The sequence below is a fragment of the Aquarana catesbeiana genome, linkage group LG05, assembly GCF_042186555.1.
Source record: "Aquarana catesbeiana isolate 2022-GZ linkage group LG05, ASM4218655v1, whole genome shotgun sequence".
NCBI lineage: Eukaryota > Metazoa > Chordata > Amphibia > Anura > Ranidae > Aquarana > Aquarana catesbeiana.
In genome coordinates this window covers 108,927,546-108,944,622 of record NC_133328.1, presented here as the reverse complement: position 1 = coordinate 108,944,622, position 17,077 = coordinate 108,927,546, and the positions used below count along the sequence as shown (strand labels likewise).

General features: G+C 41.4%; 1 protein-coding gene across 1 annotated transcript in view; it reads left to right on the top strand.

The window, feature by feature from the left end:
• Positions 1 to 17,077, top strand: part of ITGB8 (integrin subunit beta 8) — a 187,892-nt gene that overhangs the window by 19,833 nt on the left and 150,982 nt on the right. The gene's annotated exons all lie outside the window — the stretch shown is intronic.

Sequence of the window (17,077 nt, the reverse complement as noted above, 5' to 3'; positions counted from 1 at the left end):
GACACTGTTCAAACCACATAAATAGGGATGTAAGATTCTTGTAGGTCCCGTTTTACAAAGATCAATACAGACTTGTGTTCAGCAGGAATACAAAGACGTTTTATTGCAGACATCAGTACCTTATAATAAGCAAGTTTATACCACATGCCGCATCGTGTCATGTTTATTTAATAAAACAGAACTTTTTCCGTAGCCATTTCCAGCTGATATAAGTCTTTTGGCAGGGGAAAAAGCACAGTTTCATTTCTCTAATGTACAAGGAGAGATAAAAGTAATGTTTCTTACATAGGAAGTAACCTATGATTAAGACGTATGAAGCAATATATATCAAATTTTTCTAAAAACACGCTGCCATAGTAGGCATCAGGGTTTAACCAATCTCAGCAGGCTGAGGGGTAGTACATCAACATGAATGAGGCCTAACATTTGAAACCTGATCTTCACCGATGTTAATAGTAGAAACAGATTGAGACAGAACGGGGCCCTAGGCTTTGGATTTCTCTGCAATCTTGTAATAGGCCACAGAAGCGTCTTCATTTGCATTTTCTATATTGGCATGACCCACTTCCCCCATAGAACACCAGCTACCTACAAGTTCTTCCTCCCATCTGAACTTGAGGGCATGTACACAACTTTGACTAATTTTGCTCCAGTTGACAGCAGGAAAATGAAGGTTGTAGCTGATGTACCTGGAAATGAAGCAGGAAAATGAAGGTTGTAGCTGATGGCCCAGTGGATATACCTTAACATCCACTGGGCCCTAAGCTTCTGTCTAGTTTACCTTTTGTCTTCCACAAGTCAATAGTAGCTGACATAAAGGTCCCACACCCCCGATCATGTAAAGTATCATTATACATCGGGGCCTGAATTTCCAGTTATCTGCAGTGGCATTGAAAGATGCATCTTTAACACAACTCTCTTGATTCAGACCCCCTTTCTGGCTGCATTTAGTTTGAAGTATACCCAGGGTTTTTTCTCAGGGAATAGGTGCAAGTACTCCCTCCTTCTGAATCACCCCTTGTCTCTGCCCTCTACCCACCTCCAAGCACTGTCCCTTGGTTCCATCCCCTACCCACCTTCTAGTACCACCCCTTTTTAGAGAATACAGAACCAAGTAATTAATTGAATTTGATACTGATAACAAGAATAATATATCTCCTACAGCCAAAAAAAATAGACCCCAGCAACAATAGATCCGCACAGCAACAATAGATGCCCACCCCAACAACAATAGACCTTCACTAGCAACAATAAATCTCCCAGCAACCAGCAACAATAACCCCTCCCTCAACAGTAGATCCCTCCCAACAACAATAGATCCTTCACCAGCAACAATAGATCTTCCTCTAGGAACACTAGACCCCCCCCATACAACAATAGATCCCTCCAGCGACCATATATCTCCCAGCAACCAGCCTAAGTAGACCCTCTATCTAGCACACTCTAGTATCCCTTGCCATTACATACATTCTGTGCTGGAAGTGCCAGAACTGCATTCCCGCTTAAAAAGAAAATAAACCCTCAAATTCCTGTGAAAAGCAAGTCTGGCCTGGTCCGCAAGGTACAGTGTTCTTATTTAGTTGTTAGTGCAGTTTTCTTATACTCTATGTTTGCTGGCATTCTTTGTACTTCAGCTCATGCCCCAGAGTAGAGAATAATGGCTATCTCCATCTTTAGCCTAGCCTGGCACATGTGTCCAGCAGAGCCCTTATTATCCATGCCAACCCCAAAACATCTACTAAATTGCAACCCATTCTGGAGGATAAGACTGCAACAGCCTTGAGCAAACTGGACGTTGTGCACATCACGGGTGCTGTGGTCTGTTAAAGCTGAATTCCAAACATTCAGCTCCTTTGTAAAAAAAAAAAAAAAAAATAAGGTACACTGACAGCTTTATAGTACTCCCAGAAGAGAGCTATGGCTGTAGTTCCTAGCTGATCTTTCTGAGCTTGGAAAAGAAAAGTCCAACACAACAGTTGCCCACACAGGAGGATTTTCAATAGCAAAACAACAATGAAAATGCTATGCCACCTGGCTCTCTCAACAGCACCAAGGCTTTTGGCACTGGTCCCTCGAACCATGGGCTTTCCAGGCTCACCTAACCTTTTCATTGCAACATCCAACTACACCTCTCAATGCGGGTTATCCTGACACCCCAGTCTCTCTCACTATTCTAAGAGTTACAGACTCCCTCCAGTCTTCTAAACTCACTAGTTGCCTCAGCTCTCTCAGTTCTGCAGACTCACTTAACCAGTGGCGACTCGTGCACTGTAGGCGCACGGGCACCGCCCCCCATCCATGCGCCCGGCCCCTTTCAGGACGCCAGATGCATGGATTCCTATGGCGGAGGTGGGAGGGGGTGGTACTTGATGGGCACAAGTGGCTGCATATGAATGGCACAAGTGGCTGCATATGAATGGCACAAGTGGCTGCATTTGATGAGCACAGTGGCTGCATTTGATGAGCACAGTGGCTGCATTTGATGAGCACAGTGGCTGCATTTGATGGGCACAGTTGCTGCATATGATGGGCACAAGTGGCTGCGTATGATGGGCACAAGTGGCTGCGTATGATGTGCACAATGGCTGTGTTTGATGGGCACAGTGGCTGCGTTTGATGGGCACAATGGCTACAATTGAGTGGTACAGTGGCTGCATATGATGGGCACACTGAGGTTGCAATTGATGGGGGGGGGGGTTCAGTATTTTTCAGTTTGTTTGCGCCCCCCCAAAAAATTTTGCGCACCAACCGCCACTGCACTTAACTGTCCCAACTCTTCCAGTCCTGTGGGTAAGGAAGCTCTTCAACTTGTGTCCTGAGTGGATCACCTCTCCTGGCTGGAGCACACACCTATCTCCAAACAAGGGCCCTCTACTATGGCCAGCTGATGGCTTATGATGAATATGCACACCTGTGCACTCACAAGGCCTGCAGGTCTCCAGCAAGACCTGGACACAGGATTGAAGGATTCATCTCGCCCTAGACACTTTAAAGACTTCAAGCTCCAGGCCCCGATCTGGTATCCCAAACCTGGAGAAAGCTGTAAACACCGTTTTCTCCTCTCACAATAAACACGCTGGTGCCCTGCACTCTGCATTAGTTCAATTCTTGTGTCATTCCTACATCCTTTTTCACAGCAACAGTGCCTTGCCCTGTCACAGTACCCATGAGTGTTTTGATATAATACCAATGAATGTATATTATCATTTAGTTCTCATACTACTGTATATCTCTCTTTTTATAAAAGTCATTCACCTTCCTTACTTTAGGTTTTGGTATTTCTTGCTCCCCATTCTGTACTAAATGATTGGATCCAAGTGAGTACTTAGATTGTGCTGGATATGTAAATGTTCGATTCTGCTCTTCGGAGTATAATAAGAGTGTTGTAATGCTACAAAGCACAGCTGCCAATTCCTTCTCTTATGACACAATGGCTCCAGTCATATCTTTCTGAAAGCTGATGTAATGGAGCAGGGAGTTCACACAATAGTCCGACTTACCTGCCCCAGAAGTGTAATTTACAGCAGCGATATGTTAGTTTCGATTTTTTTTTTATTTCAATTTTATTTTATATTCCGTTTGCTGATTTGCTTTGGTTTCGATTCAGTGAATTAGCCATAAACATCTCATATTAGGTTCAATCTAAAAAAAAAAATATTCTAGCTCAGAGATTTAATGATTTTCCTCACATGCTGTTTGGATTGTACAAACATTTTCAGAGGCATGTATCACGTGACTGCTAATGATTGCTGCCCATTGACTTAATATGATAGTCAGAGGATATGACTACCATACACATTTAAAATGATCATAGAATAATCATGCCTAGGCCAAGTGTGCATGTTAATGGTTCGCCCAGACACCCCTGATGAAAGTCAAATATTGGTAGAACAAAAGCAGCTGTTCCCAAAAATATATTCCAGGTGATCATTTCCTTCTCAACCTTTGGTTTACCAGAGAATGTCTGCACAGGTAAATTAGTTGCATACAGGTATTGAGAAGAAGCGTGTAGGCAGGTGCAGTCTGCTTTCTCCACAGTAGGTGGCTCTCGTCCATAGTGGCATTGCAGTTAGAGAGGATTAGAGAGGTCCGCCATTTTGACGGACCCGGAAGTGCCAATTAAAAAAATTCTTAGGAGCTGGATTCTCATCACAGGGGTCTTGGCATCTATATAAAGGAGTATGGCTGCAGTGGGTAAGTACCCCAGATGAAGTCCTGTGTGACGAAACGCGTCGGGAGGACTCCACTGCCGCCATTTTTATACACAAGCGCTTTTTTATACATCTGAAATGTAAGTGTTTCTCTTTAAATAAATTTACGTTTTTTACGGAATTACACTATATGGCCCCTTCTTCATTCTATGTGGGTTATGTCCGAGGATGTTTTGACCTCTATATGGAGAAGATATCCCTGTGAATGAACCACCAAGATTCCATCTTCAATTCACCTTTGGGGCTCCCCTGGTATTGCCAGTTGGCAATTTAAGCCTGCTTGACTCACACAGTATATGCTCTGTGGGTCCCAACTTTCTGGTAAGCCTCCATTCATTCGGGTGGTGGTATTCACACAATTTTATGTTTGTACGCACTGGATCCCTTTGAAGGCCTCCAGGATTGCTTATGTGTTTCAAAGTGCTGCCAAGTTTGTTTGACCCATATGTTATACATCAACTTTGGATCCATTATCTCTGGAACACCTTCATCCACTTTTGGGACATTACTGCCACCAATTTAGTTGTTTTTTTCACGTGGTGATTACAACGGTTCATACAAAGATGGACTTTTCAATTAATTATTTAATATGGATATGTATCAAATGTTTAAAGATATTTGCTAACAGCATATTTTTACTTCACATCACTTTAGCGCTAATTTGTTTTATATATACAGTTAGAGAGGAAGTCAGGAGGAAGATGGTTCCACTATGGTTTCCTGGGTCACTGGGGAAGCTATCTAATTGGATGCTGCCACCCCATGCAAGCCTTCTTGGGTCAGGTAGAGCCTATTTAAAGCCCTGGCTTCCAGGCTTGGTGCACATATTGCGAGTAGGTATGGTAGGGACAGGTACCCAGTCTGGTGGGAACAGAACTAGCGTCAGGGTAAAGGTTCCCTTATGAGGAGGGAAAGTACAGGACTCACAAGTTCTCTGCATATCTTCCCAGTTGGGTTGTTCTCCCACTGGATTTATTGTGAATGGTCTTTGCATTATTTCAATACACTTGGACTTATCTATCTGTTTCAATATCGCACTTGGACTGTGTGTGTCATTGCTTCTGCACCCTACCTACAGGCGTGTAATGGGGGATATGATCACCACGTGTGAATACATAGTTGGTCTAAATAGTGAACTTGGTGCAACGTTGTTCACTTTAAGGTCATTGCAAATAATAAGGGAGCACACTTTAGATCTGAAGGAAAAAAGATTTGAGTTCCACATATGCAAAGACTTTTTCACAGTGGGAAGCTTCCTCAGGAGATAGTTCTAGCTAGCTCAATACTTTGCTTTTGAAAAAAAAAAGTACTGCATGTGTTTATAAATGCACAGCATATAACTGGCTATAAATATTTGTGTTGATTCAGGGAATTTGCCCTCAGAAAGGAACCTTTTTTTCTATTGGGAGCATATTGGACCATGCTTTATAAGGTTTTTTTTTTTTTTTTTTGCCTTCCACTGGAAAAACTGTGGGTTTAAGGTTCGGTAAATGGAGGCCTTTGATTTAATTACTTATTAATTTTTCTGATGGTTGAACTTAATGGCCTTTTTTTTTAACCTGACTAATTCTAGCCACACACAAATCATTTTTGTAAATAGATTCTACCATCTGCGTTCCATTCTGCTAGTTATTATATTCAGACATCCACAGTGTCTGCGACTGTCTGAATACCCGAACAGTGACTGCATCTGATATGATCTGATCTAGTCACTAATTTGGCCAACAATTTTCCACCCGATTTTCTTAAATTTTTTTAAATTAAAGTTTGTTGAGTCAGGTGGTGCAGACAAGGCCATTGACAGCTCAAATTTCTGCCAATTAAGTAGTAATCAGATGAAATTCAGGCCATGTATAGCCAGCTTAGTTATTGTTTTCTGAAGTGATCTTTATTTTTATTTTTTGGGGAGGTTAAATTTTGATCATTTTATGTCTGGAAGCACCTTTTAAAGAGACCAAAGGTGGCAAGATTATTGAAGTGAAGATATAGTATAATAACTGCAAGTGTATGGGTTAACATGCAGGCCATACTGAGAACATGTGGGCAATAAAATCACTTGTTATTGCTCAAAGTGATACTTCTGAATGTTGGGAAATCTCTGTAACTGTAGGATTGTTTCCTCAAGCACAATAGAAAGTGATTTCTCTTTCTACAGAGTGTGTTTCAAGAAGAAGATTACTAAAGGCAAATAGGCTGTTCAGTTTGTAGTGAAAACTAACTTTGCAAAGAAAAAAAAAAAAAAAAAAAAACGTATTTTTGCTTGCACTTGATTGTATGATGGAATTCAGCAGAGCTTCGCCTCATTCGCTAAGCTAAGGGAAAAGCCAGTTGCAAAGTGAACATTCTCTTCTAAAGTCAAACACTATTTGCCTTTAGTAAGTTTTAAAACTTGTGTGATGACAAGGAGTTGGTCCTGAATATTGCAGCAATTAATCCAACCCAGATTATTGTTCTATGACTGGCGACTTGACAGATATGCACATGTGAACTATGTAAGTATGTGACTATGGGTGGCTGATACATTGTCTGATGGTTGGACAGCTTCCTAATGTCCGGCTACCATCTGATGTCTATCCTCAGGCCTGCAGTTATGTACAACAATAACTTCATGCTAGTTATTCAGTGTATTATACTAAAAAGGAGTTGGCCTATGACAGAACAAGGTTACCATTTCATGGAAATGTGTTTTGATGAAGGCCAAATGCATTTTTCCCCTCGGAATTCCTCTGTTGATCAGTAGAAAGGTTACATTTTTCCAGGCTTCGTTCTTCACAGATCTCATATAAGAACACGGTGCTAGAACAAGCTGCACACGTAATATTACTTAAGGTGCAATGAGGTGGAAAACAAATATTCTTTTTGACAGCTTTATGTTTTTAACTGTGCCAGATAACCATACAAGGATAGTGTAACATACTTCAAGTCTCCGAACCCCGGAAACAACTAATTTCCAGCAGGTTCTGGTTTAATACTGTAGCCATATTGTAATGGCCAGTTTTACATGATCATATATATATTTCAGAACTGAAGAGGGGAAACTATTTAGATGGGCATATATAAAATAGCTTTCAGCTCATCAACCCTGACATTGAGATTAATGTCTAAGCATAGGAGCTGGTTATTATAAGCAGGCATGCGAAGTTTTGAACAATGTTCAAATAACATGCATTTTTAGAAAACGTTTTACATGAGCCCATAGGGCCCCATTCATTTAATTTGCAGGTCGGTGAACCAGAACTGCTGCATGCACATGTTTTTCTAACACATACAAGAAATACCTTCTGCTGTACTATGCATTTAATTCATCAGATTATTACATTAGTGTTTTTTTAGACAATAATATAAAGGAAAAATTATGGAAGGAGCCCTAGTTGGTTTTATAGCCCAACTTTGGGCCAATAAGAAATTATCCCTTGCAGTTGGCCTGCCTGCATTGCAAGGGTTAAAAGTCTGTTTTGTCTAGGGGAGAGGAGAAACTATTTTACTTACCTGATCCTCCATTCCTCGGTGGATAATCCAGTGGACTATACTTCAGAGTCCTCATGTGGACCTTGCTCTGGTTTTGATAATGTCAAGACCGTAAACTGGTTGAGCGTGGGGGTGCAGAGGCTGCAGGGAACGGTCTAGATGTCGTGACGAGTTGGGTAAATAAAGTGTGGGAGACACATGAAGGAGACACATGAAGGAGGATTTGGCTTAGCTGGGGATTGGTAAAGGCATTTTTGTTTCATTTATAAGGCTTGTGCATCACATAGTAAATGGATTTGGGACTTCTAAAGACTCTAATACAAGAGGTTTTAGTTGTGTGCACATTTGCCCTGACTATAGACATTAAACTATTTACTTCCTCTTAACGAACAGTAAAAGAGCTTTAAAATAAGCCATCCCTGGGCTTCTAGGAGCATTTAAAGTATAACTAAAGGCATTTTTTTGTTTTGGGTAGAGTACAGAGATCTTGGAACATTGGTTTTTATTGCTTCTGTTCCCCCAACAGGAAGATTCACCTTCTCTGTGCTCTGTTTACTGTTATCATCCAGAGTGAAAGTAAAGGAAAATCCCAAATTTTGGGATGTCGCCAGAGTAGGAATTTTTGAAGCTTGAGACAACTAGAGATTTACTTGCTTTGAAGGGATTTCCTCTCGCTTCCTGTTCTGGCTATTGACCAGGAAGTGATGGGAATGGGACACCAATGGCAAAAAAAAAAAAATGAAATGATAGGGGTTATAACCCTCCCTTACTCTATTCAAAATGTAAAAAAAGTTTTGTCTTTAATGCAAAGTCATATCTTCTGAAATATACTCAAAGATTCAAATAGAAACTCTAGAATCAGGTTTAGTTGGTATCTAACAGCTTAGAAACACCTGCTGGTTGTTTACATAAGAGAGCTGCCAAGATCTGTTCTCCTTAAGATTTCAATAACTGTCTTGTGAGCTTTGAAAATTATATTGCTCAACAATACTTAAACCATGTCTAAACCCAAGAAGAAAAATACAAAATATTGCAGTTTACCAGACCTTAGATGTGGTGGCTGCATTTTTTTTTCCAGGCTTTTTTCTTTTATACCTTGCGATTCTGCCAGTTACACATTTCCTGACCTAGATAGACAAAGTTCACTTATTATACTATATCTGTGGAGGAACTGCATTGTCACCCTAGGCCAGTGTTTCTCAACCTTTTTTTCAGTCAAGGCACCTTTTAACCACTTAAGGACCGAGCCTCTTTTTGAGATTTGTTGTTTACAAAATAAAAACATTTTTTTTTGCTAGAAAATTAATTAGAACCCCCAAACATTATAATTTTTTTTTCTTCTAACACCCTAGAGAATAAAATTGCAGTTGTTACAATACTTTCTGTCTCACCGTATTTGCGCAGCGGTCTTACAAGTGCACTTTTTTTGGAAAAGATACACTTTTTTGAGTTAAAAAATAAGACAACAGTAAAGTTGGCCCAATTTTTTTTATATTGTTAAAGATAATGTTACGCCAAGTAAATTGATACACAACATGTCATGCTTCAAAATTGCGCCCGCTTGTGGAATGGCAACAAACTTTTACCCTTAAAAATCTCCATAGGCGACGTTTAAAAAATTCTACAGGTTGCATGTTTTGAGTTACAGAGGAGGTCTAGGACTAGAATTATTGCTCTCGCTCTACCGATCGCGGCGAAACCTCACATGTGTGGTTTGAACACCGTTTTCATATGCGAGCACTACTCACGTATGCGTTTGCTTTTGCACGCAAGCTCGGCGGGACGGGGCGCGTTTAAAAATATTATTTATTTTTTTTATTTTTTTTTTTTTTATTTTTTATTTTTACACTGTTCTTTTAACAAAAAAATTCTGTTACTTTTATTCCTATTACAAGGGATGTAAACGTTCCTTGTAATAGGAAAAAAGCATGACAGGACCTCTCAAATATGAGATCTGGGGTCAAAAAGACCTCAGATCTCATATTTACACTAAAATGCAATAAAAAAAAGAAAAATTGTCATTTAAAAAAATGGCCCTTTAAGACCTATGGGCAGAAGTGAGGTTTTGACGTCGCTTCTGCCCTGCAATGGTATGGAGACGGGTGGGGGCCATCTTCCCCTCACTTGTCTCCATGCCAAGGAAGGAGCGACATCCGATCGCCTCTGGCGGCTCCGGTAAGCGACGGAAGACACTGGAGCTCGGCAGGAGGGGGGGTCCTCTCCTGCCGCCGATAAAAGTGATCTTGCGGTGAATCCACTGCAGAGATCACTTTTATCTGAAAGCGGACCGCCGGCCAGAGAAGAGGATACCGGAGTTATGGCAGCTAGCTGCTGCCATAACAACGATATTCCTCTTCAAAGTTAGGACGTATATCGGCGTGCGGTGGTCCATAAGTGGTTAAAATTATAGACAATCTCAAAGCACCCTTTAAAATTATGGACAATCTCGACGCACCCTATTTTACATTGTAAAAAACTATTCTAATAGCTTTACATAATGCAACAACATCCACACGTAGGACACCCAACATTAGAGGTGATTTATTTTTCCAAAGCTAATACATTTTTGCACACTGGTACTGATTCTGCTGTTTCTCTTCTCCCTTAATTTCTCTCCATCAGTCAGCTAATGTGACCCCAGTGCTGAGGTAGAGGGGCACAGGAGGGTCAAACAAGGATGCTGTGGTGGCAAAGAGGGACCCGAGAAGAGGAGTTTCTGGGCTGCTCTATGCAAAACCATCTGCACAGAGGAAGTAAGTATAACATGTTTGTTATTTTAAAAAAATAAAAAAGCGAGCCTTTACGATCAATTTAAGTATATAAACAGTAAAAAAGGAAGGACAGACCATATTGGCCCCATAAAGAATGAGGAAGGAAATCTGGTTACAAAGGATGGGGAGATGGCGAAGGTATTGAATTTATTCTTCTCCTCAGTTTTCACGAGGGAATCGGGGGGCTTCAGTAACCAAAACTGCAGTGTTTATCCTCATGACACACTACAGGAAGCACCTCCATGGTTAACAGAGGACAGAATTATGCCCCGTACACACGGTCGGACTTTGTTCGGACATTCCGACAACAAAATCCTAGGATTTTTTCCGACGGATGTTGGCTCAAACTTGTCTTGCATACACACGGTCACACAAAGTTGTCAGAAAATCCGATCGTTTTAAACGCGGTGACGTAAAACATGTACGTCGGGACTATAAACGGGGCAGTGGCCAATAGCTTTCATCTCTTTATTTATTCTGAGCATGCGTGGCACTTTGTCCGTCGGATTTGTGTACACACGATCGGAATTTCCGACAACGGATTTTGTTGTCGGAAAATTTTATCTCCTGCTCTCCAACTTTGTGTGTCAGAAAATCCGATGGAAAATATCCGATGGAGCCCACACACGGTCGGAATTTCCGACAACACGCTCCGATCGGACATTTTCCATCGGAAAATCCGACCGTGTGTACGGGGCATCAGAAATAGACTTGGAAAACTTAACATTAATAAGTCACCGGGACCTGATGGCTTGCACCCGAGTGTCCTGGGGGAACTCAGTCAAGTAATTGCCAGACCATTGTTCCTAATTTTTACTGACAGTCTACTGACTGGAATGGTACCAGCTGATTGAAGAAAAGCCAATGTAGCTCCATTATTTAAAAAAGGGCCAAAATACATCCCTAGGAATTAGACCAGTTAGCCTAACATCAATAGTATGCAAGCTCTTGGAGGGGATGATAAGGGACTATATACAAGATTTTAGTAATGAAAACGGTATCATTAGCAGTAATTAGCATGGATTCATGAAGAATCGTTCTTGCCAAACCAATCTATTAACATTCTCTGAGGAGGTGAGCTGTCATCTAGATAAAGGAAGGCCCGTCAACGTGGTGTATCTGAATTTTGCAAAAGCATTTGACACAGTTCCCCATAAACATTTATGGGGAACTAATAATTCTCCCACTCTACAAGACTCTGGTCCGGCCTCACCTGGAGTATGCTGTCCAGTTCTGGGCCCCAGTCCTAAGAAAGGATGTACTGGAAATGGAGCGAGTACAGAGAAGGGCAACAAAGCTAATAAATGGACTAGAGAATATTAGTTATGAAGAAAGGTTACGAGCACTGAACTTATTCTCTCTGGAGAAGAGACGCTTGAGAGGGGATATTATTTTAATTTACAAATACCATACTGGTGGCCCCACAATAGGGATAAAACTTTTCCGTGGAAGGGAGTTTAATAAGACACATGGCCACTCATTAAGATTAGAAGAAAAGAGGTTTAACCTTAGACTACATAGAGGGTTCTTTACTGTAAGAGCGGCAAGGATGTGGAATTCACTTCCACAGGCGGTTTCAATGAGGAGCATCAATAGTTTCAAAAAACTATTAGATAAGCACCCATACGACCACATTATACAGGGCTATACAATGTAATACTAACATATAATCACACACATAGGTTGGACTTGTGTCTTTTTTCAACCTCACCTACTATGTAACTATGTACAGTTGTGCTCATAAGTTTAAATACCCTGGCAGAATTTATGATCTCTTGGCCATTTTTCAGAGAATATGAATGATAACACAAAAACTTGTCTTTCACTTATGGATAGTGTTTGGCTGAAGCCATTGATTATCAATCAACTGTGTTTACTCTTTTTAAATCATAATGGCAACAGAAACTACCCAAATGGCCCTGATCAAAAGTTTACATACCCCAGTTCTTTTTTTTAATCAAATTGTTCACACAACAAACAAACATTACAGTCAGATATGAAACACAGTTCACTTTGTCCAAACAGTGGATTATTCAACATATGGACTATTGTTACATTCATCATTACTTAAATATAGCATCTGTTCGTAATTCCTTTCAGCATTGACTATTACATTGATCACACTTTGCACCGTAATGCTACCCTCTATCATCCACCTCCCGCCACCAATATCCCTATCCTAGTCTCCTCATATGATCGAACATCTATCCGGATGTCACATCAATCATTCCCTGCACCTATATGCCTCTCAGCAGCCTCGTATGGACCAACTCCATGGGGCTAATTCCTGGAGTGTCAAGCGATGCGTCCCATAGTTTGTCAAATTTTCCAGGGTTCCCCCTGTGCTGGTATATGTATTTTTCCATTATAAGTGTTTTTCCCATGTGTTGTATCCGAGTTTTAGTTTTGGGAGGAACAGCTGACTTCCAGTTCAAGAGGATTATTTTCCTGGCCTGGAACAGTGCTCTGGCATACGCAACTCTTGTTTTCTCCTCTGCTATCGTCCCCTCCAGAACTCCCAGTAGACAACTCAGTGGGTGATGTGGGACATTGGTCTGGAACACCTGATTCAGTGTAGCCAGCACCTCTGTCCAATATCTATGGAGTTTGAGGCAACGCCAGAGGAGGTGAATCAGGTCCCCAGGTGCCGTTCTGCACCTGTCACATAGTGGATTGGGTGCTCTGCCCATTTTGTAAAGCTTCACAGGCGTATAGTGCACTCTCAGTAGTATATACAGCTGGGACACCCTATGTGCCACATTCAATGAACACGTGTTGACTGCCTGCAAGGCCTCCTGCCACAGTTCCCCTGCAATGGGGCCCAGGTCTGACTCCCACTGTGTCACCGCCTTCATGGGGTGCCCTTCCAGAAATGACAATAGTAACATATTGTAACATTGTGAGATTATACCCTTTGTGTCAGAGGCGTCCTGTAGCATATGAAAGACAGGGGTGTGGGACTGGATCCATTCCATTGCGTTCCCTTTTGCTCTAACAGCATGTTTTAATTGTAAATAGTAAAATAGCATGTTGGCAGGTAATGCGTATTTGGATTGTAACTCATGGAAAGAGAGCAAGGTCCCATTATGAAAAATATGCCTCAGGTGAGTTATATCGGGTTATAGGTTGTGAACCCCATTACGTTTTGTAATTGTTTAGTCTTGTTCCACACCTTCTGAAGGAGTGTATACGTGGGCATTTGTTTATTGGGCCTTTGGAATTGTTGAGCTTCCAATCCCTCTGGTATAGATTCCGCCCCCGTGCCAATCAGCATAAGTTTGGCCGATGAGCCCGTTGGCGAGGGGGCCATAGCACCTATCAGGTGCTGTAGCTGTGCGGCCAAATAATATATCCAAGGGCTGTGAAGGGCAAAACCCCCTCCCTCCTTCGGGTATTGTAGTTGCTCTAGCTTAATTCTAGGGGGTTTGGTGTGCCATAGTAGCAGCCTAAATAAGGAGTTGACTACTCTAAATATCTTCAGTGTAATAACTACCGGCATGTTATGTAGCATGTATAAAAACTGCGGCATCAGAATCATCTTGATGAGGTTTGTCTTTCCTGCTAGGGACATTTTTAAGTTTGTTCCATATGTTTATTTTGTCTCTAAAACGAGATAACAGGGGATATATATTTAGTTTGCAAAAATCAGTTAGTTTAGGGGAAATATATATACAGTGGGGACGGAAAGTATTCAGACCCCCTTAAATTTTTCACTCTTTGTTATATTGCAACCATTTGCTAAAATCATTTAAGTTCATTTTTTTCCTCATTAATGTACACACAGCACCCCATATTGACAGAAAAACACAGATTTGTTGACATTTTTGCAGATTTATTAAAAAAGAAAAACTGAAATATCACATGGTCCTAAGTATTTAGACCCTTTGCTCAGTATTTAGTAGAAGCACCCTTTTGGTCTAATACAGCCATGAGTCTTTTTGGGAAAGCTGCAACAAGTTTTTCACACCTGTATTTGGGGATCCTCTGCCATTCCTCCTTGCAGATCCTCTCCAGTTCTGTCAGGTTGGATGGTAAACGTTGGTGGACAGCTATTTTTAGGTCTCTCCAGAGATGCTCAATTGGGTTTAAGTCAGGGCTCTGGCTGGGCCATTCAAGAACAGTCACGGAATTGTTGTGAAGCCAGTCCTTCATTATTTTAGTTGTGTGCTTAGGGTCATTGTCTTTTTGGAAGGTAAACCTTCGGCCCAGTCTGAGGTCCTGAGCACTCTGGAGAAAGTTTTCATCCAGGATACTCCTGTACTTGGCCGCATTCATCTCTCCCTCGATTGCAACCAGTCGTCCTGTCCCTACAGCTGAAAAACACCCCCACAGCATGATGCTGCCACCACCATGCTTTACTGTTGGGACTGTATTGGACAGGTGATGAGCAGTGCCTGGTTTTCTCCACACATACCGCTTAGAATTAAGGCCAAAAAGTTCTATCTTGGTCTCATCAGACCAGAGAATCTTATTTCTCACCATCTTGGAGTCCTTCAGGTGTCTTTTAGCAAACTCAGTGCAGGCTTTCATGTGTCTTGCACTGAGTAGAGGCTTCCATCGGGCCATCTGCCATAAAGCCCCAACTGGTGGAGGGCTGCAGTGATAGTTGATTTTCTGCAACGTTCTCCCATCTCCCGACTGCATCTTTGGAGCTCTGCCACAGTGATCTTTGGGCTCTTCTCCCCCGATAGCTCAGTTTGGCCGGACGGCCAGCACTAGGGAGGGTTCTGGTCGTCCCAAATGTCTTCCATTTAAGGATTATGGAGGCCACTGTGCTCTTAGGAACCTTAAGTGCAGCAGAAATGTTTTCGTAACCTTGGCCAGATCTGTGCATTGCCACAATTCTGTCTCTGAGCTCTTCAGGCAGTTCCTTTGACCTCATGATTCTCATTTGCTCTGACATTCACTGTGAGCTGTAAGGTCTTATGTAGACAGGTGTGTGGCTTTCCTAATCAAGTCCAATCAGTATAATCAAACACAGCTGGACTCAAATGAAGGTGTAGAACCATCTCAAGGATGATCAGAAGAAATAGACAGCACCTGAGTTAAATATATGAGTATCACAGCAAAGGGTCTGAATACTTAGGACCATGGGATATTTCATTTTTTCTTTTTTAATAAATCTGCAAAAATGTCAACAATTCTGTGTTTTTCTGTCAATATGGGGTGCTGTATGTACATTAATGAGGAAAAAAATGAACTTAAATGATTTTAGCAAATGGCTGCAATATAACAAAGAGTGAAAAATGTAAGGGGGTCTGAATACTTTCCTTCCCCACTCTACATAAGTATATGAAGGTGGACATTATGGGTACCGGGCAAGCGAGCCCCTCGTCAAGAGCGGGGGACGCATCTACAAATATTAAGGCTGATTTGGACCAGTTAATGGTAAGGCCTGAGAAATGGCCAAACTCTGTGATAAGGGACATTACTTGAGTCGGGGAACCCTCAACATCCTCCAGGAAAAGAAGCATATCGTCGGCATTTTTTCATGCATTTCACCCCAGTTCTTAATACCGTGTATTGCCTCTTTTAACATCAATGACAGCTAGAAGTCTTTTGTGGTATTTGTGGATGAGGCTATTTATATTCTCAGATGGTAAAGCTGCCCATTCCTCTTGGCAAAAAGCCTCCAGTTCCTGTAAATTCTTGGTCTGTCTTGCATGAACTGCACGTTTTGAGATCTCCCCAGAGTGGCTCAATGATATTGAGGTCAGGAGACTGAGATGGTCACTCCAGAACCTTCACTTTATTCTGCTGTAGTCAATGACAGGTCAATTTGGTCCTGTGTTTTGGAACATTGTAATTTTGGAATGTCCAAGTATGTCCCATGCGCAGCTTCCTGGCTGATGAATGCAAATGTTCCTCCAGTATTTTTTGATAACATACTACATTCATCTTGCCAACAATTTTGACCAAATTTCCTGTGCCTTTGTAGCTCACACATCCCCAAAACATCAGCGATCCACCTCTGTACCTTTTATCATAGGCCTTGTTGACTCCTCTCCAAATGTAGTGTTTATGGTTGTGGCCAAAAAGCTCAATTTTGGTCTCATCACTCCAAATGACTCTGTGCCAGAAGGTTTGAGGTTTGTCTCTGTGCTGTTTGGCGTATTGTAAGCAGGATACTTTGTGTCATTTGCGTAGTAATGGCTTTCTTCTGGCGACTCGACCACAGGTAGTTTCTGTTACCATTATGATTTAACAAGAGTAAACACAGTTGATTGATAATAATTGGCTTCAGCCAAACACTAACCATGAGTGAAAGAAAGGTTGTTGTGTTATCATTCATATTCTCTGAAAAATGGACAAGAAATTATACATTCTGCTAGGGTATGTAAACTTATGAGCAAAACTGTAAATCCTATATAATAATAATAAAAGTCTGAAGAAAAGTCTTGGTTGCCTTAAATTTGGCTTGTATGAGACTATTGAATACACAGTGATGAGCCTGCTTACCTGTCTGAGCGAGAGCTCTGTTTACCAACTCTGAATGGAAGATTAATGGCTACCCTGATCAGAATCAACAGTGCTTAAAGGCAGATACTTCACTGCAAGTGCTTAGTAGTCACAGAGTCATTGTTATCACAAAAGGGAATTGTCCTTACTTCATATTCTAAAGTAACT